The following is a 24,886-nucleotide window of genomic DNA, read 5'->3' as shown; positions in this document are numbered from 1 at the left end:
GAAGTGAGGAGCAGCATTGAAGACAAAGAGGGAGGCATCCCCAGGATCCTTTTATAATCTTGCGCATGCAGAGGGAAATCCATTGTTCTCTTGAGTGATGGTACCTCCCAAATTGGAGCTGATCACATGAACAAGTGGCCTGTCCATAATCCCTTAGGCAGGCAGCCTTGATGTGTCTGCTGCTTCCCACCCGCATTCCTCAGGTATTCATTGGCAACCTTGAGAGCTATTGTCTATGCAACATTGCTGCTTAGCATAGCTATTTACTGAATAATCTCTCCTCACAATAGGTGGTCAGCGCCTATTGCTGTCTCCCAGATAGAGGACATTTAAAATATCCATACCTTTACATATAAAAACCATACAAGTTTATGAGTAGCATACATTGAATCAGCATAACATAAGCTTTCATTAGACACCTCACTTGGCCCACTTTGCACAGGATATCGGGCAAACACAAAATAGTGGGTGCAACAATGACCTGCATTTTCCTGTTACAACCCAGTAATATGACAGGGGTTCAGAAGAAAGGGATGCAGTAGGCCATGGATTCCTTCTGGTACAATGCAGGCACACACACAGCTTTTGTAGCTGTGTCTAATTTCCACAAAATTGTGAGAGGCTGCAGAGCATTTAAGGTGTGTCTACACAGCAAAGTTTTTTCTGAATAATGGCTGTTATTTCGAAATAACTATGCAAGCGGCTACACAGCCATTCTGTTATTTTGAAATAATTTTGAAATAATGGACGGCTTATTTTAACTTCTGTAAACCTCATTCTACGAATAATAACACCTATTCCAAAATAGCTATTTTGAAATAAGGCGAGTGTAGATGTTCCCTTGCTGCTATTTTAAAATAGCCCCTCACCAAGGCCATTCCATGTTATTCCTCCTGGGGCTCTAAATTGAGATAGCATGTTTACATTAGGGAAGCCTACATCGGACTAATTTTGAGGCTTCCCAGCAGTGGAGACGTGCTATTTCAATATAAGCCATTTAAGAATAACTATTCCAGAATAGCTTATTCTGATATAACTGTTCAGTGTAGACGTACCCTAAAGGAAGTGAGTGATGACACAGTTTCCTTCGGGGAAAGTCCCTTCATTTCAGAGATTATGTCATGAGTGTCAAACATGGAGGGATGCTCTTGGTTGTCTACTTCCAATAACTTTGAATCAGCATAACATTGATTGGGACATGTTACAGTCTCTCTCACACTCTTCAGAAGGGTCAATGTTATCAGGAGCAGCTTCAGCAGTGTATTTTTCTCTCAGGTGTATTCAACTCTCCTTCTCCCTGACTCTGGGAAGCTGTTGACTGAAATAAATCAAAGGTGCCTAAAAAAACGAAGAGACTAGCTAATGAACACTTTCATGGACATGCTCCATGCACCCAAAGCCTTAAAGTACTGAAAATAAAAGACTTATGCATTCCTTTCAATCTTTGTATAGCCCACAAAGTTAGTGGTAGTATATGGCCGTGTTCCATAAGGTTCACTCCATTCCCAGTTGATATGAAAAATATATTTACTTCTTTGAACTTGAACTCAAACCCAAAACAGTTACCTCAGGAGTACTAAGGTAGAATAACTTCCTGCATAGTTGGAATAAATGCCAAATTGTGTTGATCTGTTAACATAACATCTAAAAGCATATTCGGTTATTGTGTGGATTTTTTTAGAATGAAGCTTTGATAAAGTTGGGGTACATTGTTTTTGGTATAGGTTGGAGATGGAGGCAGAAAGCTCATGGAGTCACATTATCACTACTATTGTGCGTGTGATGGGGTGTACCAGCCCCGCACTGAGCCAGTAAATGTTAACCAGGCCTACCTGTCTGAGAGAGCCCCACCCTCACAGCCCTGCTGGGCAGGCTCCAACTGGAGAACAGGTATAAAAGCCAGTGGAGCAGCTCAGTCAGAGGAAAGAGCTCCTGCCCTAGCTTGGGAGGAGGAGCAGCAGATGGATGCCACAGTGGAGGACAGCCAGCGGAGACCAGCCAGGGAAACTTCCAGGCCATAGGAGGCAAGTGGGGAAGATGCTGATTGCCGTGAGGCAGGTAGGAAGTAGCTCAGGGCAGGGAATTGAAAGCCTGAAAGCTCAGCGTGTTGCAGGTGGATTCCCTGTTGAGCTAATGGTGGGACACACCCGCCATTGACAGGGCCCTGGGCTGGGACCCCCACCCCGATTAAACCCCTATTAAACCCCAAGCGGGCACTACTGTTGTTGCTACTGACTTTGGCCCCATGGACGGAGCTTGCTATTGACTCAGGCCCCTGGGCCCTATTACCCCAAAGACAGGGGTTGTTATTGTCTTGGGCCATTGGGCCCTACTACCACGCAGCCCGGGATTGCTGTTGCCTCGGGCTACTGGCCCATATTGCCCCACAGACAGGTGATAGCTACTGACTTTTGCCACTAGGCCGGACTCTTGTGTGGGGAAAAGAGGGTAGTGAGAGAACTGGGGGCTCTTGTGGGCTATGTTCACGGGATGGAGCATGTGTTGAGGGGCCTGACAGGCTCAACGCTCTCCCTGCAGCTGGGTATACTCACCCTGTGATAGTAGGCAATATGAAGGTAGAAAGGACTGTTCAAGTCTTTCTCCTTAATTTCTTATTTGCATTTTAAAGGTTTTAGGTGGGTGGAGTGTGTCATACCACAACTTCAGTTACTACAACTAATTTGTGTGTAATATTTGTGTGTATGTGTAATGTTTGTATCGGGCTAAATTCTTGCTGATGCCACCAATGCTGCACAAGTGGGTTTTATAAAGCTGTTTTCAACTGAGCTGCTGAGAAATCCCAAAAGGGAGAGAAATTCATGGCTAATACCATCAGTTATGACTGCTCTACTCCACACACGTTGCTATTCTCTAGCAATCCAGCAACTGGACTGGAACCAAATAGCCTCTTGGGGTTATGGGAATACAAAAGAAATATACAACTGCTAAGTAGGGCTCAGCCAGACCTGAGTATTGAAGCTACTGAGTTTGTGGCCCACTGAGTTTGTGAATTAAATATTCTATAGCTCATATAGTTTTCTCACTTTCTTTTCATTCAATGTTTTATGCATGGAAATCCTTCTGTGGAGGCAAAGTCCATCCAGTAATTTTCATTTGCTTGAAAGCAGTGGTGTTGTAGCATGTGCACACCCCATCACTTGGGAGAGGTTATATGAGGGCGTGGATGCTGCTTAGTCAGCCATTGGACTGCTGGCAGTCTCTCTCTCTTAGTCTTCGAACCATGACCCTTGGTCCAGGGTAGTTATACCCTAGTGGCTAGAGTCAGTTACAGGTGGTTCTCTAACTCAGGGTAGCATAGCTGGGTAGCCCGAGTCAATAGGGTATGGTCCTTTAATGCAGGGAAACATGGCTTGGTAGCTCAAATCAATAAGTTGGGAGGTTGGGAGCCCACCCTACTCCACCTGGTCCCAACCCATGTCACTGTGAGTGGTAGAGTGGTCTATCATTCCCTTGGCGAGGAATCAGGCTGAAACACGCCGAATTTACCTGAGAGGAAGGGTCTGCTCCTGCACCCTCCCAGGGTCATTTCCTACTGGTGAGCTCCCATGAAGTGGCTGTGTCTTCTTTTTCCCCTGTAGCTGCATCTCTCTGGGGTTCCTCAGGGACTGTGTGGCAGAAATTTCCTGGGTCTGCATCCCCTGCTGTCAGGTGGAGTCCAGCAGCTCTGACTGAAGGTCCTTCTCCTTCAGAGACCAGCCCAAACTGAGCTGTTCTGCTGCCTTTTATGCTGAATGCTGGGACTTCCTTTCTAGACCAGAAAATTACTGTGGGGAATGTAAAAATACCCATAGTAATCCTAGGTGAAGTGGTTTACCCCTTATAGCCCTGGCTCATGTAGCCTTACATAGGGCACCTGCCCAGCAGTAAGGTGCAGTTCAACAACATTCTAAACTGATGCTTCATGGTTATTGATTTGCCTGTGGTAGACTGACTGGGAGATGGAGATGTCTCTCTGGCAGGCTGGACCTTTTGGAGGATCATATCCCCAAGGTGGTGGCTGCATGCTGTTTTGGGTGCAACAACAGATCTGTTTGCTTCCTTTGCCTTCTGGTATGTCTGCCGGAGTTCCATTAGCTTGGCTCTGAAAACATGATGGAGTTCAATAAACTTGACAAAATGCCTACAGTAGTGCACACTGCATGATTGTCAACAGTAAGAGGACGGGGAGAGACAAAAGTCCCTTGTTGAGCTGTACATTTTTTGTTGCCAAAGCTGGGTGCTTGTCATGACTTTGCTGTGTTGCAGTATGAATGTTCCCCGGATTTTGTGGCCAAAAAGGATTTGGTACAGGATGCCCTTCTTGGAAAGGATGCATCATTTTTTTATTTTTCAGTGTTATAAATTTGCATATAGAAGACATGCATATGCCTGTGTACAATGGAATCCATTGCTCAATCAATCACATAACAATCTTCCAGTGCTCAGTTAATTTTCTCATGTTGTATACACAAGTCACTCATTAAACCAGATGGTTTTGCTTATTTTTACAGAATTTGCATTCTTTTAAAATATTTATGCCTCATTTTCCTACAGTAACTGTATTTTTCTAATGGTATGTTTTCCTGACTTCATAAATGATGGACTTCAAACAGTAGCACAGAAATGTCCTTAGGCTACTGCAACCCCCACTGTATTGTGGAACTAAATGTTTTGTTCATATTTTCTTTAAATAATTGATAAGCCCATACTCTGTACTGTTTTCCTTTGGTATTAGAAATCTCTCTCTGTACAGCAACTAAACATAAGTGGCTCTCGGGGTTGCATTCAAAATGTAATTTATATGTACTCAAGCAAAATTACCACCATAAAATTATAAAAGTTACCTTTCTTTGACAGACAAGCTCAATACGGCACGTCTGTACTCCCTACAACCATCTGAAAATTACAAGAAAACTTTCATTAAGTTTCAATTCAGAGAGTAAGGAAATACATCTAAATAATTTTCACCTGCAACTTGCCATTTTTGTGGGTGCATTTTAAGGGTTAGTGAAATAGGTAAAATATTTTTGAGTTATAGATATATGAAAGTTTATGGCTATAGTACTCAGGAGTGATCTGTCTTGGCTTACTACAGCTCCATTAAATTCAATGACAGTATTACTTTTGACTTCAGTGGAAGTGGAGTTAGGACAGTGTGACGGGGTGTGGTCACAGACGACTCCTCAGGGGTGACTCTTGGGGTACTGACACGGCCACTGCCACTCGTCTTCCCACTCTCTGGGGTTCCTCACCACCTGGTCCTGCTGGGCCAACTCCGCTGGTCTCCCCCAGTCAAGGCCCCGAACTGAGGTCCCTGCCCCCATCGAGAAGCAGTACAGGCACTTAACCACTTCAGCTCCAAGGAGTGTGCAGTTTAGGGCCCAGCTTCTTGGGATACCACTCTCCAGATGGGATCAAACCCCAAAGAATTAGATAAGAGTAAAGCCACCTTTAACAATGAAAGGGGGAATGTACACACTGGTTGCCCTCCCAGGTAGTAATTATTTACACTGAGTTTGATAGAAAATAAAAATGATTGTATTAAGTACAAGGAGTAGGATTTAAGTGGTAACAAGCAAGAACAGGCAGAGCAAAGTAGGTAACTTACAAATCAAAAGAAACAAAAACGCTTGGCTAATTCTACACTGAAACCTCAGTACAAACTCTTCACACTCACCCTAAAACCTCTTTTCCAGCTGCCCCTCCAAATTAGGGCTGTTTCCTGACTGTGGGGTCTTTGGCTCCTTTCCATCAGGTGCATCCCAGCCAAAAGACCTAAGCCTCTGCTTTCTATTCTTTTTGTTAAAGAACTGAGGCCACTCCGTACTGACCACTGCTCAGACTTAGGGACAAAAAAGATTGTTTACTAGTTACTCATCAAGACATCAAGGGTAACATCCCCATTTCTTGCATTCACACATTAGAAACCCACAAAGTATTCCCCATTCCTTACGTCTAATTTTATATGCAAAAATGATACATACATCAAAGTAAGATAAACAGAACCAGTGGATCATGACATGAACATTGATGGGTTACATGAAATAATTTGTTCAAAACACCTTTGAGTTATGTATATTCATGTCCATAAGTCCATTTCATAAAGCAGGGAGGGAGGAGGATGGAGAGAGGGTGCCCGTCACAAACCGCATTATAAACCCTTTTGAAAGTACCACCTGAAAATTTCAGAAATTCTCATTCACTTCAGTAGGATTTGATTTAGTCCCCTAAACATTTTAAAAGACTAATACTTTATAGGAAGAGTATAACTCAGCTGGATTTATTTTCATACTTGAAATTAAAATGCTAAAACAATCAAAATAATAAATATGATAATTTTGGGGAAAATGGTATTTAAATTATACAATTAAAGTTTTCTTGTAAACAAAGTTGTTTGCACTTTAGATGCTCACTGAAAAAAGTATAAGAAATATTTTTTCACAACATATTTCTGCAAATGGAAGCACTTTTGTATAGCAAAGAAGGGACTGCTTTTCTGGATTTAATTTTGCTCTATTATTAGTGTTTAAAAATTGATGTAGCAGACTGTAGAATAAAATGAATGGCTAAATAATAGTAATGAAAATTCTCTATGAAAGAATCTGGTTCCAAGACATGATTGTTGACCTAGAATGATTTTAATGGCAGCTGAAGAATATTCATTCCTGTGGTGAAAAAATAATGCTACAATTAATCACCCACATTAAGAATTAGGAGATGAAATACAGTAGAATTCAAAATAGGCATTAATGTGGACATTAAAATGGTTCCAGACCTACCGACAGGGGATCAGACAGGGGCAGTTGTTCAGGAGCCTGGCAATTCACAGAGGCCGAGGGCTGACGGCTGCTGCTACTCCATGTGGCTCTGTGTGGCCCTGGGTTCTTTAAATCAAACACAGAGCACCACGTACTCTGTGTGGCTCTGAGGGCTGAGGGTGGACAGTGCTGCACTCCAGGTCTGAGTCTTTTCTATGTGGTTTTAAACAGAAGTTTTACTTTTATTTGAAGGGAATAAAAATGTCTTTTATGACAGTGAATTGACACAGAATCAGGGAAGGTAGGACTGGGTGGGACTCATGATCGTCTAATCCATGCAGCTACATTCAGGCAGGATTAAGTATACCTAGACCATCCCTGTCAGCTGTTTGTCTAACTTGTTACCATGCCAACTATCCCTGTAGTTAGAATTTTTCTCTAATATCTAACAGAACTCTCCCTTGCTGCAAATTAAGCTAAATGTTTCATGTGCTATTGTGTGAATGCGACATACTTTGGCATTACAATGAGTAAATTATTCAGTGACCCAAACATATTCAATCCAAAAATAAAGTGAACCTAATTTTAATACTTTTGTCCCCAGTTGTTGCAGAGCCTCATGTACTCGCCTCTCATCCCAGACTCCATCTCTCCTTCCTTCCCACAGGTTCCCAGAATAGCAAGTATATCGTTCTTATAGGTCCTGTCACGTCATTCACTTTCTTCAGTAACTTATCCTTCATATCCCAGACTATACCTCAATACATTGAATTATAATGAGTCAAACATCTGTTCCAATTTCATCTGGTTTAAGTGAAATGGAAAATGCAGTGAAAATCAGCAGGAGAGAATGGACCTCCTGGTTGGATTGAGTAACTACAGGAACTGCCAGGGGAGCATTAAAGTTTTGTAGCAGGCCCTGCCCAGTAAAATAGGCTAAATTTTTACAAACTTACCTTGTAGGCCAAACCTAGTCCCAAAGAGGACATTAGACTTTGACTTCTTCCTTGCCTTTTATAAATAGGATTAACTTTCAGTTACATTGATAACCATGCAGGAGGAATCTACCACTAGAACCATGGTGTCCAACATGCTAGCCTCGCTACATGGGGCTATTTGAGTGTAGCTAGATGGCTTGAAAAATGTGACTATTTGGCCAGTTGACTGTGGCTAGTTCTCTACAGCAGTAGAACTGGTTGGACACCACGGCACTAGAACAACATTTCTAACACTGCAGGTTCAACACTATTCACTCTCTTTGTTGTAGTGACTTGGCCATTGTTTGCAACTTTATCATGGAAGTACTACAGGAAAAAATTGCCCTTGCAGTATATGAATGGTCCATAAAACATTCCTGAATCTGGTCCTTTTATCTGAACTGCAACTTTACAGTCTAAGAAATCTGTCTCTGCTGAGTTTTTTTTTTTGAACAGAAGAGAAAATTCTCTGATCCTAAAGCATTTGATCTCTCTCTCTCTTCAGCTAAAAGCCTTTAATATCTGAGCATCACCATGCCTAGCCTCTGGGAGCCTAGAAAATCACTGGGATTGACAAAGCCTGAGTTCAGCATCTAGGCAATAAGAGATGAGTAAAGCCCTCCTTTCCTCTACCCACTCCCATCTCTCTTTCTAGCCCAAACTTTTTAAGATTGAGGAACACCAAACATTTTTTTTTTTGAGAAAAGGATTTTTTGTTGAGGAAAAAAAAAAGTCAGGGGAGGGGGAATTCACCTGCCCCTTTAATGCCCTGCCATTTTGAACTCTGTTGTTCTCCGCGACACACCTCCGACTGCCTCATGGCACACTGGTGTGCCGTGGAATACAGTTTAAGAAACACTGCTCTAGCCATTTTATATTATCTATAGGGATCCAAGCCACCAGGGGAGCTCGGAACGTACTGGAATGAGTCCCACAGGAGAATGAAGCAGAGGAACATTCTCTTCCCCACAGGTCACACATTGCTCTGGGGCTTTAGATATCTGATTGCTGACTGCAAAAATGCAGGTGCCAAGTGATTATGTATCTGCAATGTTTAGCGATAACTGAATGAGGACTTTGTGAATCCTAGTGGGACTTGGTTCCAGAACTTACTGGCATTTAGTTGCTTAAATCCTTCTTAGTTATTCAGAAATGGATAGAAGGTAATATTTTTCTAGAAGATGCCCGCATGTTTATGCTAAGCCAGTTTTATGTGCGTCTCTAAAAATGCTCTGGCATCACCAGAATTTAGAGGGAGAGCGCATGCATGGATAGCACCAGCAGGAGCATGCACTGCAAGCTGCAAAGACTTCCCTGCATTCACAACTCCAGCTCTCTTACCCAGTACAGGCAACTTCAAAGGCCTGAAGCCTGATGACTTTCAAGAACATGTGCTTTTGGACCCTGTCTAATGTCCAATGGCAGGGATTCTACTCCTCTATTACTACTACAAAAGGCATAGTAGACAGTTTCACAGGAATAATTTCTTAATAATGTAAATAAGAATGTGAAACCCATGTCCTGATTACACTACGCATAAGCTGTATACAAGATTGCATCCCTGCTCCAAATTCATTTCCTCCATATTGAAATGTGTTAGATCAAACAAAATAGTACTAAGAGAAATACTAACCTTTTGGATATGACTTGCAGCAAAGGATGGATGTGGTTTCTGCAACATAAGCTCTTTTCATTTGGTTTTGGCAACATTTAATAACTTGTTCATGCAGTTATTAGCAGCTCAAATGGAAAATCCTTTTCTAATTGAATCATATGCACGAATACATATCTAATTGCTACTAGATATGTCAGTAGTCAGACTGGGAGACTAAAAAGTGGTGCTGTATCCTCCTCTTCTGCCTTGACACACAGTCTTCTGGTCCCCATTCAATTTTGACTGTTTTCTTTCTCATCCCTGAACAGACACTGGGCTCTCTCCTTCCCACCAGCACCCACATATGGCCCCAGTTCAGCAAAGCACCTCAAAACAATTAGTCTGCTGATTAAATGCTTTTCTCAAACGGGGGTCTGTGTTCTGGAAATAGAACTCAAATTATTTACAGAAAAACCCAACCCACTTTTAAAAATAATGTTAAGGCTACATGGATATAATAAACCATAAACCATACAACCATAGAGCTGGAAGATCCCTCAGAAGGTCATCAGGTCCAGCCCCCTGCTCTAGGCAGGACCAATCCCAACTAAATCAACCCGGCCAGGGCTTTGTCAAGCCGAGACTTAAACACCTCTAGGGATGGAGACTCCACTACTTCCCTAGGTAACCCATTCCAGTGTTTCACTACCCTCCTAGTGAAATAGTTTTTCCTAATATCCAACCTGGACCTCTCCCACCACAACTTGAGACCATTGCTCCTTGTTCTGCCATTTGTCACTACTGAGAACAGCCTCTCTCCATCCTCTTTGGAACCTCCCTTCAGGAAGTTGAAGGCTGCTATCAAATCCCCCCTCACTCTTCGCTTCTGCAGACTAAACAGACCCAACACCCTCAGTCTCTCCTTATAAGTCATATGCTCCAGCCCCCTAATCATTTTGGTTGCCCTCTGCTGGACCCTCTCCAATGCATCCACATCCTTTTTGTAGTGGGGGGCCCAGAACTGGACACAATACTCCAGATACGGCCTCATCAGAGCCGACTAAAGGGGAATAATGATATCTCTGGATCTGCTGGCAATGTTCCTCTTAATGCACCCTAATATGCCATTAGCCTTCTTGGCTACAAGGGCACACTGTTGACTCATATCCAGCTTCTCATCCACTGTAACTCCCAGGTCCTTTTCTGCAGAACTACTTCTTAACTGGTTGGTCCTCAGCTTGTAACTATGCTTGAGATTCTTCTGTCCCAAGTGCAGGACTCTGCACTTGTCCTTGTTGAACCTCATCAGATTTCTTGTGGCCCGATCCTCCAATTTGTCTAAGTCACTCTGGACCCTATCTCTTCCCTCAAGCATATCTACCTCTCCCTCTAGCTTAGTGTCATCTGCAAACTTGCTGAGGGTGCAATCCATTCCCTCATCCAGGTCATTAATAAAGATATTGAACAAAACCAGTCCTAGAACCGAACCTTGGGGCACTCCGCTAGAAACCGACCACCATCCTGACATCGAGCTGTTGATCACTACGCGCTGGACCCAGCCTTCTAGCCAGATTTCTATCCATCTTACCATCCATTTATGCAATCCACATTCCCTTAGCTTACTGGCCAGAATATTGTGGGAGACCGTATCAAAAGCCTTGCTAAAGTCAAGGTATATCACGTCCACTGACTTTCACATGTCCACAGAGCCAGTTACCTCCTCATAGAAGCTAATCAGATTGGTCAGGCACGACTTTCCCTTTGTGAATCCATGCTGATTCCTTAAGGATCCCTTCCGTGATTTTTCCAGGAACCGAGGTAAGACTGACTGGCCTATAGTTCCCTGGATCATCCTTCTTCCCTTTTTTGAAGATGGGCACTACATTTTCCTTTTTCCAATCATCCAGGATTTCTCCCGATCTCCACGACTTTTCAAAGATAATGGCCAAAGACTCCTCAATGATATTTGCCAACTCCCTCAGTACCCTCGAATGCATTAAGTCCAGACCCATAGATTTGTGTACATTTAGCTTTTCTAAATAGTTCCTAACCTGTTCTTTATCCACAAAGGGCAGTCCATCTTCATCCCATCTTGCATCACTTAGCGCATTAGTCTGGGAGCCCACCTTGTCCGTGAATACAGAGACAAAGAAAGCATTGAGTACTTCAGCTTTCCCCCACATCATCCTTCATCCGGTAGGGGCCCCACACCCTCTCTGATCACTTTCTTCTTGTTAACATGCCTGTAGAAACCTTTCTTGTTATCCTTCATATCCTTAGCCAGTCACAATTCCATTTTCGCTTTCGCCTTCCTGATAACCCGCTGGCATTCTCGAGCTATACCTTTAAACCCCTCTCTGGTCATTTGTCCAAATTTCTACTTTTTGTAAGCTTCCTTTTTGTACTTAAGTTCACCAAGGATTTCCCTGGTAAGCCAATCCCATCTCCTACCATGTTTGCCTCTCTTGCTACGCATCAGGATGGTTTCTTTCTGTGCCTTCAATAAGGCTTCTTTAAAATACTGCCAGCTGTCCTGGACTCGTTTCCCCTTCATTTTAGCATCCCAGGGGATTCTGCCCATCAGGTCTCTGAGGGAGTCAAAATCTGCTTTTTTGAAGTCCAAGGTGTGTATTTTATTACTCTCTTTTCTTCCTTTGGTCAGGATCCTGAAATCTACTATCTCATGGTCACTGCTTCCCAGGTTGTCACCCACCTCTACTTCCCCTATTAGTTCCTCCCTGTTTGTGAGCAGAAGGTGTAGCTGCGCATGGCCACTGGGTGGATCCTTCAGCACTTGTACCAAGAAGTTATCCCCAACATTCTCCAAAAATTTCCTGGATTGCCTGTCTACTGCCATATTGGTTTCCCATCAGATGTCAGGGTGATTAAAGTCCCCCACAAGAACCAGGGCCTGCAATCTGGAAGCTTCTCTCAGTTATCCGAAGAAAGCCTCATCTACCTCATCCACCTGATTCGGTGGCCTGTAGCAGACACCAGCCACAACATCACTGCTGCTGTTTGCTCTTTAAACTTAACTCATAGACTCTCAACAAAATGCAGGACAATGTAGCACTTTAAAGACTAACAAGATGGTTTATTAGATGATGAGCTTTCGTGGGCCAGACCCACTTCCTCAGATCAAATAGTGGAAGAAAATAGTCACAACCATATATACCAAAGGATACAATTAAAAAAAATGAACAAATATGAAAAGGACAAATCACATTGCAGAACAGAAGGGGGATGCGGGGGGGGTGGGAAGGGGGAGGAAGGAAGGTAAGTGTCTGTGAATTGCTGATATTAAAGGTAGGGAGAGTGGGATGTTTGTGAGTTAATGGTATTACAGGTGATAATTGGGGAAACTGTCTTGGTAATGGGTGAGAAAGTTCAAAGTCTTGTTAAGTCCCTGGTGGTAAGTGTCGAATTTTAACATGAATGATAGTTCAGAGGATTCCCTTTCAAGTGCAGATGTAAAAGGTCTTTGTAGCAGAATGCAGGTGGCTAAGTCATTTAGAGAGTGTCCTTTCTGGTTAAAGTGGCAAGAAACCGTTTTCTCTTTGTGATCTTGTCTGATATCTGTTTTGTGGGCATTAATCCTTTGGCGAAGTGTCTGAGATGTTTGTCCAATGTACATAGCAGACGGACACTTTCGGCACATGATAGCGTAGATTATATTTCTGGATGCGCAGGAATATGTGTTCTTGATCTTATAACTCACTTGGTTAGGTCCAATAATGGTATCAGCAGAATGAATATGTGGACAAAGCTGGCAACGGGGTTTGTTGCAAGGGAAGGTACCAGGGTTGGTATTAGTGTGGTATGTCCTGTGGTGGTTGGTAAGAATCATCTTGAGGTTAGGTGGTTGTCTATAGGAGACTATGGGTCTGTCTCCCAGAGCCTCTTTGAGTATGGTATCCTGTTCCAATATTGGCTGTAGTTTATTGATAATGTGTTGGACAGGTTTTAGTTGGGGGTTGTAGGTGATGACAAGTGGTGTTCTATTGTTGGTTTTCTTGGGTCTGTCTTGAAGTAGATGGTTTCTAGGTATTCGTCTGGCTCTTTCAATTTGCTTTTTTGTTTCTCTGGGTGGGTAGTTGAGATTTATAAATGCTTGGTAGAGATCCTGAAGCTTCTGGTCTCTGTCAGTGGGGTTAGAGCAGATGCGGTTGTATCGAAGGGCTTGGCTATAGACGATGGATCGTGTGGTGTGTTCTGGATGGGAGCTGGATGCATGTAGGTAACTGTATGAGGCTCTGGGAGACAGACCCATAGTCTCCTATAGACAACCACCTAACCTCAAGATGATTCTTAGCAACCACCACAGGACATACCACACTAATACCAACCCTGGTACCTTCCCTTGCAACAAACCCCGTTGCCAGCTTTGTCCACATATTCATTCTGCTGATACCATTATTGGACCTAACCAAGTGAGTTATAAGATCAAGAACACATATTCCTGCGCATCCAGAAATATAATCTACGCTATCATGTGCCGAAAGTGTCCGTCTGCTATGTACATTGGACAAACATCTCAGACACTTCGCCAAAGGATTAATGCCCACAAAACAGATATCAGACAAGATCACAAAGAGAAAACGGTTTCTTGCCACTTTAACCAGAAAGGACACTCTCTAAATGACTTAGCCACCTGCATTCTGCTACAAAGACCTTTTACATCTGCACTTGAAAGGGAATCCTCTGAACTATCATTCATGTTAAAATTCGACACTTACCACCAGGGACTTAACAAGACTTTGAACTTTCTCACCCATTACCAAGACAGTTTCCCCAATTATCACCTGTAATACCATTAACTCACAAACATCCCACTCTCCCTACCTTTAATATCAGCAATTCACAGACACTTACCTTCCTTCCTCCCCGCTTCCCACCCCCCCCCGCATCCCCCTTCTGTTCTGCAATGTGATTTGTCCTTTTCATATTTGTTCATTTTTTTTAATTGTATCCTTTGGTATATATGGTTGTGACTATTTTCTTCCACTATTTGATCTGAGGAAGTGGGTCTGGCCCACGAAAGCTCATCTAATAAACCATCTTTTGTTAGTCTTTAAAGTGCTACATTGTCCTGCATTTTGCTTCAACTACCCCAGACTAACACGGCTACATCTCTATCAAGACTCTCAACAGGTTTTCCTCCCTCTTTATACTGGAGTTCAGAGCAAACATAGTGCTCTCTTACATATAGTGGAAGTCCTCCTCCTCTTCTCCCGTCTGTTCTTCCTGAACAGTCTATACCCTTCCATGACAGTGCTCCAGTCATGCGAGTCATCCCACCAAGTCTCTGTTATCCCAGTTAAATCATATTTCTTGGACTGGGTCAGGGCCTCCAGTTCTTCCTGTTTGTTGCCCAGGCTTCTCGCATTAGTGTACAAACACCTCAGATAACCAGTTGATCACCCTGTCTTCTCCATTCGAATCAGGGGTCCTCCTTTCTTGCTCGTTCCTTTCTGCATTTCTTCCCAGTATCTGACTTACCCACTCTGCTCAGGGTTTTGGTCACCGTCCCCCGACGAACCCAGTTTAAAGCCCTCTTCACTAGGTTTGCAAGCCTGCCTGCGAAGAGGCTCCTTCCTCTCTTCGTTAGGTGGATCCCATCTCTTCCTAACAATCCTTGTGCCCGGAACAGAGTCCCATGGTCGAAGAAACCAAAGTCCTCTCTGCGACACCACCTGCGCAACCACGCATTTACGTCCTCAATTCGACGATCCGTGCCCAGTCCTTTCCCTTCAACAGGGAGGATGGACGAGAACACCACTAGCGCTTCGAATTCTTGGATCCTTCTTCCCAGCGCTACATAATCTGCAGTAACCCACTTAAGGTCATTCTTGGCTGTATCGTTAGTTCCCACGTGGAGAAGCAGGAAGGTGTAGCAAGCTGAAGGTTTGATCAGTTTGGTAAGCCTCTCAGTCACATCCTGAATGCAAGCTCCCCGTAAGCAGCACACCTCTCAAGATTCCAGGTCCGGATGGCAGATGGATGGCTCAGTCCCTCTTAGGAGGGAGTCCCCGACCACCACCACCCGTCATTTTCTTTTGGGGGTGGTGGCCGTGGAACCCACATCCCTAGGACTGTGCATCCCATGCCTTCCAGTAGATGGTGTTCCCTTCCGATTTCTTCCTAGTGAGGTCCCTTCCAAAGCATTTAACACTGCAGAGCCTGTGGGGTGAGCCTGAAAGTGATTACTTACCTCTATAGCATTGGGGGATTCCCATGCTGGCCTTTTTCCCCTTCTAGAAGTTACATGCTGCCAGTTCTCTTCCTGGTCACGTACTGCTCTCTCTGGCTCTTCCGCCTGCTGTGCTTGAAGGATTAAATGCTGCCTTCTATCGAGGAAGTCTTCATCCTCTCTGATCGAGCATACGGTCGACACTTGGGCCTCCGGTCCTCTATTTTTTTCTTCCAAAATGGCAACCAGCTTGCACTTAGTGCAGATGAAATCCGTTCTTTCTTCTGGGAGGAAGACAAACATGACACATGCTGTGCAGGTAACAACAGCAGACCTATCACCATCCATCGCTGCTGTCCTGGAGAAGGGATTTAAAAAGAAAGGCAAGAGAACCTCACCCCCTTCCCACCTCCCTCTCTAAACTCCCTGTTAGCACTCACCTGTTCGCAAGCTCTTTGGCCGCTTGCCCACTGCCTTATAAAGCCCTTGAGTGCCTGAAAGTCCCTCTCCCTACCAGGCTCAGCCAAACAGCAGAGGCTTCTAGAATTCAAACTTTAATTAGAAGCCAACAGTTTCCACCTGCCAATCACAGCACACACTCCATGAAGGGCAGTGGGAGGGCAAAGGGGAAGTGGGAAAAAAAAAGCCTCACTCACAAACACGGGAAAAAACAAAGAAAAACAAAACCAACCCTCACTCACAAACACAAGTTCAGCGCACAGCAAGAAAGCCCCAAACACAATACACACTTCCCTCAAGAGTTCTGTATCTGCTTTTCCTCTACCTGGAGAACTCCCTCTCTAAAGCCTCACTCAAAACCACAAAATCTCAGACATTAGGACACACTAGAATAAATTCTGCACTATGATATAGTTTACCTATGTGCCATTTCTCAAATACTATATAATTTTTCCTTCAATGTTAGACACACTTAGCATTTTATAATTCCTGTATTATGTTGTGGTCCACTATATCTTCACTGACACTTATATAATTTGTCTCAAAGATAGTTCATTGTAGTAATTTCCTCAGCTTGCATGTATCATACACTTTCTTTTTCAGTATAAAGTACTAGTCTGCACTTAACAAATGAAATTTCATAAACACAATGAGATAGAAAGCATTATATAAAATATTATTTCAGAGCACTGGACTTATTTTATAGTCATTCTTTTAAAATAGATAGTTGTTTAATAAACTGGCTGCATAATCCAAGACAATATTACTTGATTTTTCTGATTCATGGTTTAATAATGTATATGAAAAAATGGGGAAGATGAGTTTGGTTTACAAATAGTGATATCTTGAAGCAATGGTCTGCATATATTTAACTTGAGTTTGTTTTTCTGGGAGACGACAATAAACTATTGCTTCCCACTGAAAACAAAATCTTTCCTTTAGTCAAAACAATCTCTTATTATATTACATTATTATGAAGAAATTAGATAATGGGTTCCTGCTCGAAAACATATTGAGACAAATAGACTTATGGAGAAAGGGTTTAAACTTGTTTTCAGCTTTCTAACAGCCCTCACTCCTGAGGAGCTGCATCCTTTCACTAAAATGCCTTTTTACAACTGTTTTTTCTGTGAATAAATTGTTCTCAGTTGAGAAATGAGCTTAAGGAGCTGACATTGTGCCTGGTGTAATGCAGTGAAATGTAAGTATTAGTTTATTGCTTTGTCATGATTAAGTCCAACTATGTGATGAAACAGAACTCTTCCTTAAATTTCATGTTTGGATTACTTCTAAGACAGACGTATTCAAGAAAGTGGAAGAACCTGTGAAGTTTTAGGCCCTGATTTTGTAGTTATTACAGAAAATTGCAAGAACAGATTCTTAATTGAAGAAGCAGTAAACTGTCTCTGCTAAATTGACTGGCAGTTCACCTCAGCATACAAAGTGACCAAATTGCCTGGGGACAAGGATATCACTAGAAGACATGTCTTAGATGTGTAAAACAGGCACTAGTCCTCTTATGTGAAGGTCAGTTCAATGCCAACATTTGAAAAGGGGGACGTGGCCAAGATAGCCAGAGCGTCAGCTGATTTGATAGATTTCTGAAGTGGGTCACATTCTCACAGTTCCACTGTGGCACTAGCAGAGCTTATTTCTTCTCTGTTCCAATTCTGCTGTATTTAGCTCAAAAATGCAAGCTGTTTTTATATGTAAATCAATATAATTTTTTCACAGAAACTTGCACTGTTCTATGTTTTACCATGCAGTAGTGTCCATCTCCTTTCACTGCCAAGCCCTTTAACATGTTAAAGATATGTAATATAAAATTAGTATACAAAAACATAACCTTGTGTGGGCTAAGTTTGTTCTCTCTATAACATACCTAGCACAAAAAGACAAAATCAGGAAATGAAGATTTTAAAGCATCAAGCATGACATATGTGTACTTTGCCTGGAAAGAGAGACCTCACTGATCAAACAACTACCACAGAACAACCTTAAGTGTGCTCTGCAGGTACGGGAGATTGCAGTTCCCATTGGCTGCAGATCGCTGTTTCTAGCCAAAGGCAGCTGCAGGAAGTGGTGTCGCAGTCCACGCCACTTTCCACATCTTCCATTGGCCGGGAATGGTGATCTGCAGCCAATGGGAGCTGCAATCACCAGTGCCTCTGAAGGCACAGGTAAATATAGTGGTGGTGGCCCACTAGGGGCTAATCCTGGCAAGCCACCACCATTTTATTTCCCACCCACTGGCTAGGATGTTAACAAGTTAAGTTGGCTAGATGAGAGGGAGATGCAGCTTCCAGAGAGGACACCAAACAAACAAACAAAGAGAGGAAGGCATCTGAAGCTAAGAGCTTAGTATCGTTTTATATAGAAAACAAGCCAGCTAAGGGAAATCACAGTCTCATTAAGCACAATGACTTCCTTGGTAGGAAGTATTCTCCTCTGAAATGACTCTCTCGTGGTTGAATGAGGAGGTGGAAAGTGTCTGTGATTCACTAAAATGCTAAATGCAGCAAGCCCTAATGGGATTGCTTATGTTACCACTCATGCCTACAGAAAAACTTTAAAACCTTGTTGTCACAGGTGCAGACATTTGTCTATGCCAATGGCAATTGCCAAGTGAATTTAGCATCAGAATCTCTTTTACACCCTTGAACCACTGAATAAGTGTTACATCTATTTTAAAAACCACCAGCCAAATTCCCAAAGGGTATCAAGTGCAGTCAGGCAGTGGTGTATCATTGGCCTACATTTTATATTATGGAGTAAAATATTTCTCTTTTTTTATTGTATTTCTTTCTACCGCCCTTCCATCTCATAAAACATTGATGCCAAATTTAATTGATTTACCAAAGTGAAAACTCCTGAATTTGCAAACCTGAACTTGCTGAATACAAAGTTTGTCAGTGTTACATCCAGACCTGTGTGCTTAAATATCTGCTACTGCATTTTTAGAAGAATTTGAAGTGAAGTCATTCAGTCTGGTAAAGCTTGTACTCAGTTTACCATGCATGGATACTGTAATAGCAGACAAGACCACCCACCCAGAAAGGAAATGAAAGTGTGTGGATACAAGCAAGAGAATATGAACCACCAGTTCATTTTTATTTAATTTTATACAGTCATGAAAGCATCAATTATTAATCTAAATAGAATGCAGCAGGGAAGCAGGGATACCCATGATACCTTAATTCCTCAGATCCTTCATTACCAACTTTTCTTCCAAAATACTAAATAAGACCAAGCTTGTATGTGGTAGACATTCAAATGGAGAAGTGACTTTTGAAGCATGACCATCCACTCATCTTTTATCTGGAGTTACAAACTCATAAAGAAAACTAAGAAAATAATTTTCAAGAGACAGTCCTCCATCTCCCATATATGTCTATGTAGCTACCTCTATTGCTGCACTATAAGCTAGTTTACATTAAATGCAAAAGTACCATAGCAGATTAAATAGCAATCTGTAGCACACAGACCAAGGAGAGGAAGCAAAGCGGTGGAACACGCGGGCAGCGGACAGCCCAGATGCCTCTGGGTTGTCCGCTGCCCGCGTGCTCCGCGGCTTTGCTCCGCTTTGCTCCCCGTCCCCCTGGTCTGTAGACCAGGGGGATGGGGAGCAAAGCAGAGCAATTCCCTGTAGCTTTGACTCTTTAGGATGGTTATTAAAGTTAGTGGAGTTTTCATAGCTTTGGATGAGTTCATTTAAGCACATTGACACAAAAAAACTCCAGTTTTTTTCTTTGTTTCACCTTGGAACTGATGAATGAGTATAACAGAGATCTGGTCTCCAGGGTCTAAGATCTGCCCTACCTGGGGGACTGCTAAGGATGTACACACAAAGGGTTTGTTCCACTTGGCAGATATTCAAACCTCTGGCAAGTGAGCAATTTGCAATGATGTTACTAAGTGCATACAGATGCTTTGTGATACCCATCTAAAATCATCTTTGGTTGAAAAAAATCTGTGTGCTGAAGTATCCCATCAGGAACATCTATTTTCTACTTGAAAGCTGTTTTCAAAAAGTGCACTGGCTACAAGAGACGTCATTCCAGAATATAAGCCTTGTAGTCTTCAAAATATTGCCTGCTGCTAACAAACAGCTCTCGGCCTGTTCCCAGGTCCTGCTTCTCACAGCCAGAATGATGGAAAATCTTTTGGTGGTACTCAGTCCTGATCACCAACCCCAGTACTAACCAAGAAGAACTGCCAAGTGCACTGCCATTTAGTTTTTTTTGCGATTGTGCATAAACATGTATAGAAAATAAGCTTTCGTTGGCAGTCTGTTTATAGACTAAAAATGAGATTGCTAGTGACAGAACGCAAAACTGTCTTCACTACCCATAGTTAGAAATGTGGTGCCTCTCACGTGTAAATCAGGATTAATTCCATTGAAGTCAATGGAGCTACATCAATAAAAAACTGATCTGAGATCAGAACTAGGACCCTAATTTGATTGGCTGTGAAAGGAAGGTTTTTTGGCTTCTCACTTGTGTGTGACCCCTGACTGGGTCAGTGGCACCCAACCCAAAAAAGGTTCCCCATGCCTGGATTACAGTTTTCTTTTTTTTTAATTGGTTTATGGTGTGGAATTGTGTTCCTCAGTTTTTGCTCCATGTTCTGTACTTTCAGTGATCAACATCACTCCCTCACTTATATTGTCATCTGTACCATATACTTTTGTTGCTGGTACCTTGTTCTAGCCAGATTGGGGGACACGGTATTTTGTTGTGATCATTACCACCTCCCTTTCATGCTATGGCTTCATGCCCATCTTCTCTAGATTAACGATCACTCCTGAACTTTGCGTCTCCATTGCCAGATACCTCTACTTTCTCAACTCTGCCTAGAGCTTGCTGGAGTCCCAGGTAGCAAAGATGAAAATGTCTCTTCATTCAATCTTGATGATACCAGTAGTTTCTTCTTGTACTGTAACAAGAAGGCTGTTCCTTCTTCTACACCATAGAGCACTTCTCCATTAGAAGAATTGTATTCATCTTCATTCTCTTCTCTGCATGGTAGTAGGCACCCTTCTTTAGGACGTCTTCTTCCTCACACAGACTGATTTTTGGAAGTGCCTATCTATGGATGAAGTTTCTCTTTCCACAGATCTTGTGCATCAGAGCAATCACACAGTCCTTGGATCCCACCTTTGTGTCACCACATATTCCCTTCCCTTATGGGGGCATGGACCTGGCCATAATGGTTTCCCTGAAAGCACAGACTGTGACATCTGCTCCCAATCTGACATCTTTGAGATCCAGAATAAGGTAATCTCCTCTAAATTTTCAACTAAGGAGTCCCCATCAAGCCTTCAATATCTTTTGCAGTCTGATGATCAAGAACCTCTTAGTGAGGAGGAAAAACTCATAAAGAAATATGAGGATCAGCGTATTCCTCATGACATATCACCTATTCCCCATACCACCTATTCCTCATGACATATCACCTATTCCCCATACCACCTATTCCTCATGACATATCACCTATTCCCCATACCACCTATTCCTCATGACATATCTCTCCTATCACATATTCCTCATATCACCATCATCATCTGAAAAGGCCATGATTTCTTCTCACACGATTATTTCATGGCTTTCCCAGCACGCCCTTACAAGAACAACAGACATCTTGGAGATCTCCTTGGGGGTCTTTCGAGAGATATCTCCTATATTATTTCACATGTTACACATAATGTCCCAAGATCATCTAGCCAGACCAACTAATGAATGCATTCTTGCCAGCCAAGGACCTGCATCTATTTTGGCCACATCTAAGAAGTCTGATAGCTAATACCAAGTTCTATCTAAGGGATTGGCATAGTCATTTTAGATATCCAGTACCTGGGTCTTTGATTACAACAACCACTCATGAAAAATCACATTTTCTTGGGCCCTCTAGATCTACACCAGAGATAAGGAGCCCAAGGTGATGAGTCTTCTTGGGAGAAAAGTTTATTCATTAGCTAGTTTGCACATTTGAATAGTTAATTATTTAACTTTACTGGCCAAGTATGACTTTTCTGTGCTCTTTACATCATACATAATATGCAAGATTTCAGTGCATTTATTAGTGTGCATCCTGGTCTTTGGGGAGCTTGCTTCTGATAGTGAGCATAGAGAGGTTTGGGGGTTGTTAAAACTAGAAGAGGAGGCTCAATAAATATTTTTATTTCCATTATTACAATGATCAAATCTCCAGACAACACACCTTTCAAGATCAGTGGGTCTTGCACATTCCTATCACATATGGTATACCTCAACCACTGCACTAAATGTCCCAATAACAGCTATGCAGATGAAACCAGACAATCACTATGCTCTTAAATGAACACAGGAAAATTGCAAGACAAAAACACCCTATCGCCTGTGGGTGAACACTTTTCACAAAGTGATCATTCTATAATTGATTGGCCCATCAGTCCTCATCCTCAAAGGCAAACTGCACAACACTCCCAGAGATGATCTTAGGAGCTTATATTCATTACATTCATAAAAATCACAGTCTTAAAGGCATTGGATTTAATGCTTATTACAACAATCTGTAACCCAATAAGCCCCTTCCTCCTCATATGACTAGCTGCATGTTACTGGGTCACTTTACCTCGAATAATCCCTTAGAATAGGTGCTAACTACTTCTGCTATCTGTTTGACCTTCTGTTTAGCTGTGGCACTCTGAGTAAATTTCCCTGACCTGAAGAAGACTTCTGTGTAGCTTAGAAGATTCTCTTTCACCTGTAGAGGTTGTTCCCATAAAAGATATTCCCTCACCCATCTTCTTTCTGGGTATGTCTAGACCACCCTCGGCTTCCGAAAGAAAATATGCAAATTTAGTGTCAATTTGCATATCTTCTTCAGATCCCTTTTTCAGAAGAGGGGTTTTTTTCGGAAAAAAAACCAGCAGTCTAGATGGGGGGGGTGTGCAACCCTCCCCTTTTTCAAAAGAACACTTATTCCTCAAAAAATGAGGTTTGCAGGGTTCTTTCAAAAAGGGGGAAGAGGTTGCGTGAAAACCTCCATCTAGACTGGTGTTTAAAAAAAAAAAACTCTTCCAAAAAAGGGATCAGAAGAAGATATGCAAATTCATGCCAAATTTTCATATCTTCTTTCAGAAGCCGAGGGTAGTCTAGACATGCCCTGTCTGTAATAGGCTGAGGTATGAATTTGCAAAATTAATCTAATTCAGACTAACTTTTAAAATCATCACAGTGCATTCTGTAATAATATGAAAGAAGAAAAGAGTGCTCTATTTAATGGTGGTAAACATTTTAAAAATGCCTAAGTGACTTAAGAACCTACATTCTGTTTCATAAACTAACTTAGGCACATAGGAGCCTTTTGCTTCTAAATGTCTAAGGGGCTCTGAGCCTGTCGACCCTCAGGTAGACAAATTGTCCGGCAGCCTGCCAGTGGCTAACTCTGATGAACTGTAAGTGGCCAGCATGCTAGAGGTTCTGCACCCTTGCTTTAATGGTACCTACAAATACAAGTGGTGATGGGTACTGTAATTTGGGAGTATTCTATAGGTGTTGATTTTAGGAACAAATCCATAAGGCTCAAAATCAGTGGCATGTAGAGTACAGACACTACCCGTATAGTTATATACTGTCATGAAAGGGTCTAGTAGCGGGGAGCAGTGGGAAAATGCTCTGGCAGTTCCTTATTCCTTTCATCACTGCCTCCCCTGCTACAACTTCCCTCTGCTGTTTCCTCTGCCAGAGCCTTTCCCCACTGCTGGAGACTTTTACTGTGGTATGGAAAGGCTCTGATATGCAGCAGGACATGACACTGCTAAAAACAGCGGGGTAGATGTGATAGGGCATTCAGGAAGCATTTGAGGTATATACCTTGTGAGTTCAGATGTGTAAGGACCCTTTCTTCTGCTCACCTAAACTCTGTCTCACCAGGTACACTACTGTTTATATCCATGCTAACTGGGCATTTAGTGTCTGTATTCTACTCACCTCAATAAGGGTATGTCTACACTACCACCCTAGTTCAAACTAGGGTGGTAATGTAGGCATACCGCACTTGCAAATGAAGCCCGGGATTTGAATTTCCTGGGCTTCATTTGCATAAGCCGTCCGGCGCCATTTTTAAATGCCGGCTTGTTCGAACCCCGTGCCGCGCGGCTACACATGGCACGGGCTAGATAGTTCGAACTAGTACGCCTCGTGGAACAGGCTTAGTGCGGAATGGCTTGCTAGTTCGAACTATCTAGCCCGTGCCACGTGTAGCCGCGCGGCACGGGGTTCGAACAAGCCGGCATTTAAAAATGGCGCCGGCCGGCTTATGCAAATGAAGCCCGGGAAATTCAAATCCCGGGCTTCATTTGCAAGTGCGGTATGCCTACATTACCCCGCTAGTTCGAACTAGCGTGGTAGTGTAGACATACCCTAAGTGTTTATGTAGCCCATGATTTATGTATCTGCTCTTGTGAAAAATGCCTTAGGATGGATGGTACCCAATGATTATACAGAATATCTTGGGACAGCAGGAATAGTTCTCTGCCAGTTTCCTTTTCCAGAATATGCATGAATCCAGAAGACAAAGGTACCAGGACTTTTATAGGGAGGCTTTGTTTTGAGGCCTCTGTGACATTTTGGGGTCAGCAGCTCATAGCAAATTTTTGGCACTGTTAAATATGCTTTGATAACAAAGCTGAGGGAGCTGCCAGTTCAAGACTTTCAGGATGTTTAATATCTGCAGGATAGCCTGGTGGGGGTTGATACTGTGGTAAAATACATTTTTTCTTTTTTAAGTTTACAGTTGTAGTGCTTCTTTCACCTTTATGTGTGGATGTTTATTTAGATGAGATTAGAAATTTTAGAGGAAACACATTCTCTAGTGATTCATCTTATGTTCCCTTAAAATGTCACGCATTACACGGGAGTAGTGT

At 42.6% G+C, this 24,886-nt stretch overlaps 1 protein-coding gene and 1 long non-coding RNA gene across 6 annotated transcripts in view; one reads left to right on the top strand and one right to left on the bottom strand.

The window, feature by feature from the left end:
• Nucleotides 1-16,036, bottom strand: part of LOC112547050 (uncharacterized) — a 43,928-nt gene extending 27,892 nt beyond the window's left edge. For both annotated transcript variants that reach the window (XR_003090798.3, XR_003090796.3), the window contains exons 1-2: nucleotides 15,960-16,036; nucleotides 4,845-4,896 (exon numbers count right to left, since the gene is read on the bottom strand). This is a non-coding gene — a long non-coding RNA (uncharacterized LOC112547050). The remainder of the gene's footprint in view (nucleotides 1-4,844; nucleotides 4,897-15,959) is intronic.
• The window catches only part of SNTG1 (syntrophin gamma 1), a 532,572-nt gene that overhangs the window by 379,204 nt on the left and 128,482 nt on the right, over nucleotides 1-24,886 (top strand). The window lies entirely within an intron of this gene.

Source organism: Pelodiscus sinensis, chromosome 2, assembly GCF_052426305.1.
Source record: "Pelodiscus sinensis isolate ZL-2025 chromosome 2, ASM5242630v1, whole genome shotgun sequence".
In the NCBI taxonomy this organism is placed as follows: Eukaryota; Metazoa; Chordata; order Testudines; family Trionychidae; genus Pelodiscus; species Pelodiscus sinensis.
This window is presented reverse-complemented; position numbering and strand designations above follow the sequence as displayed.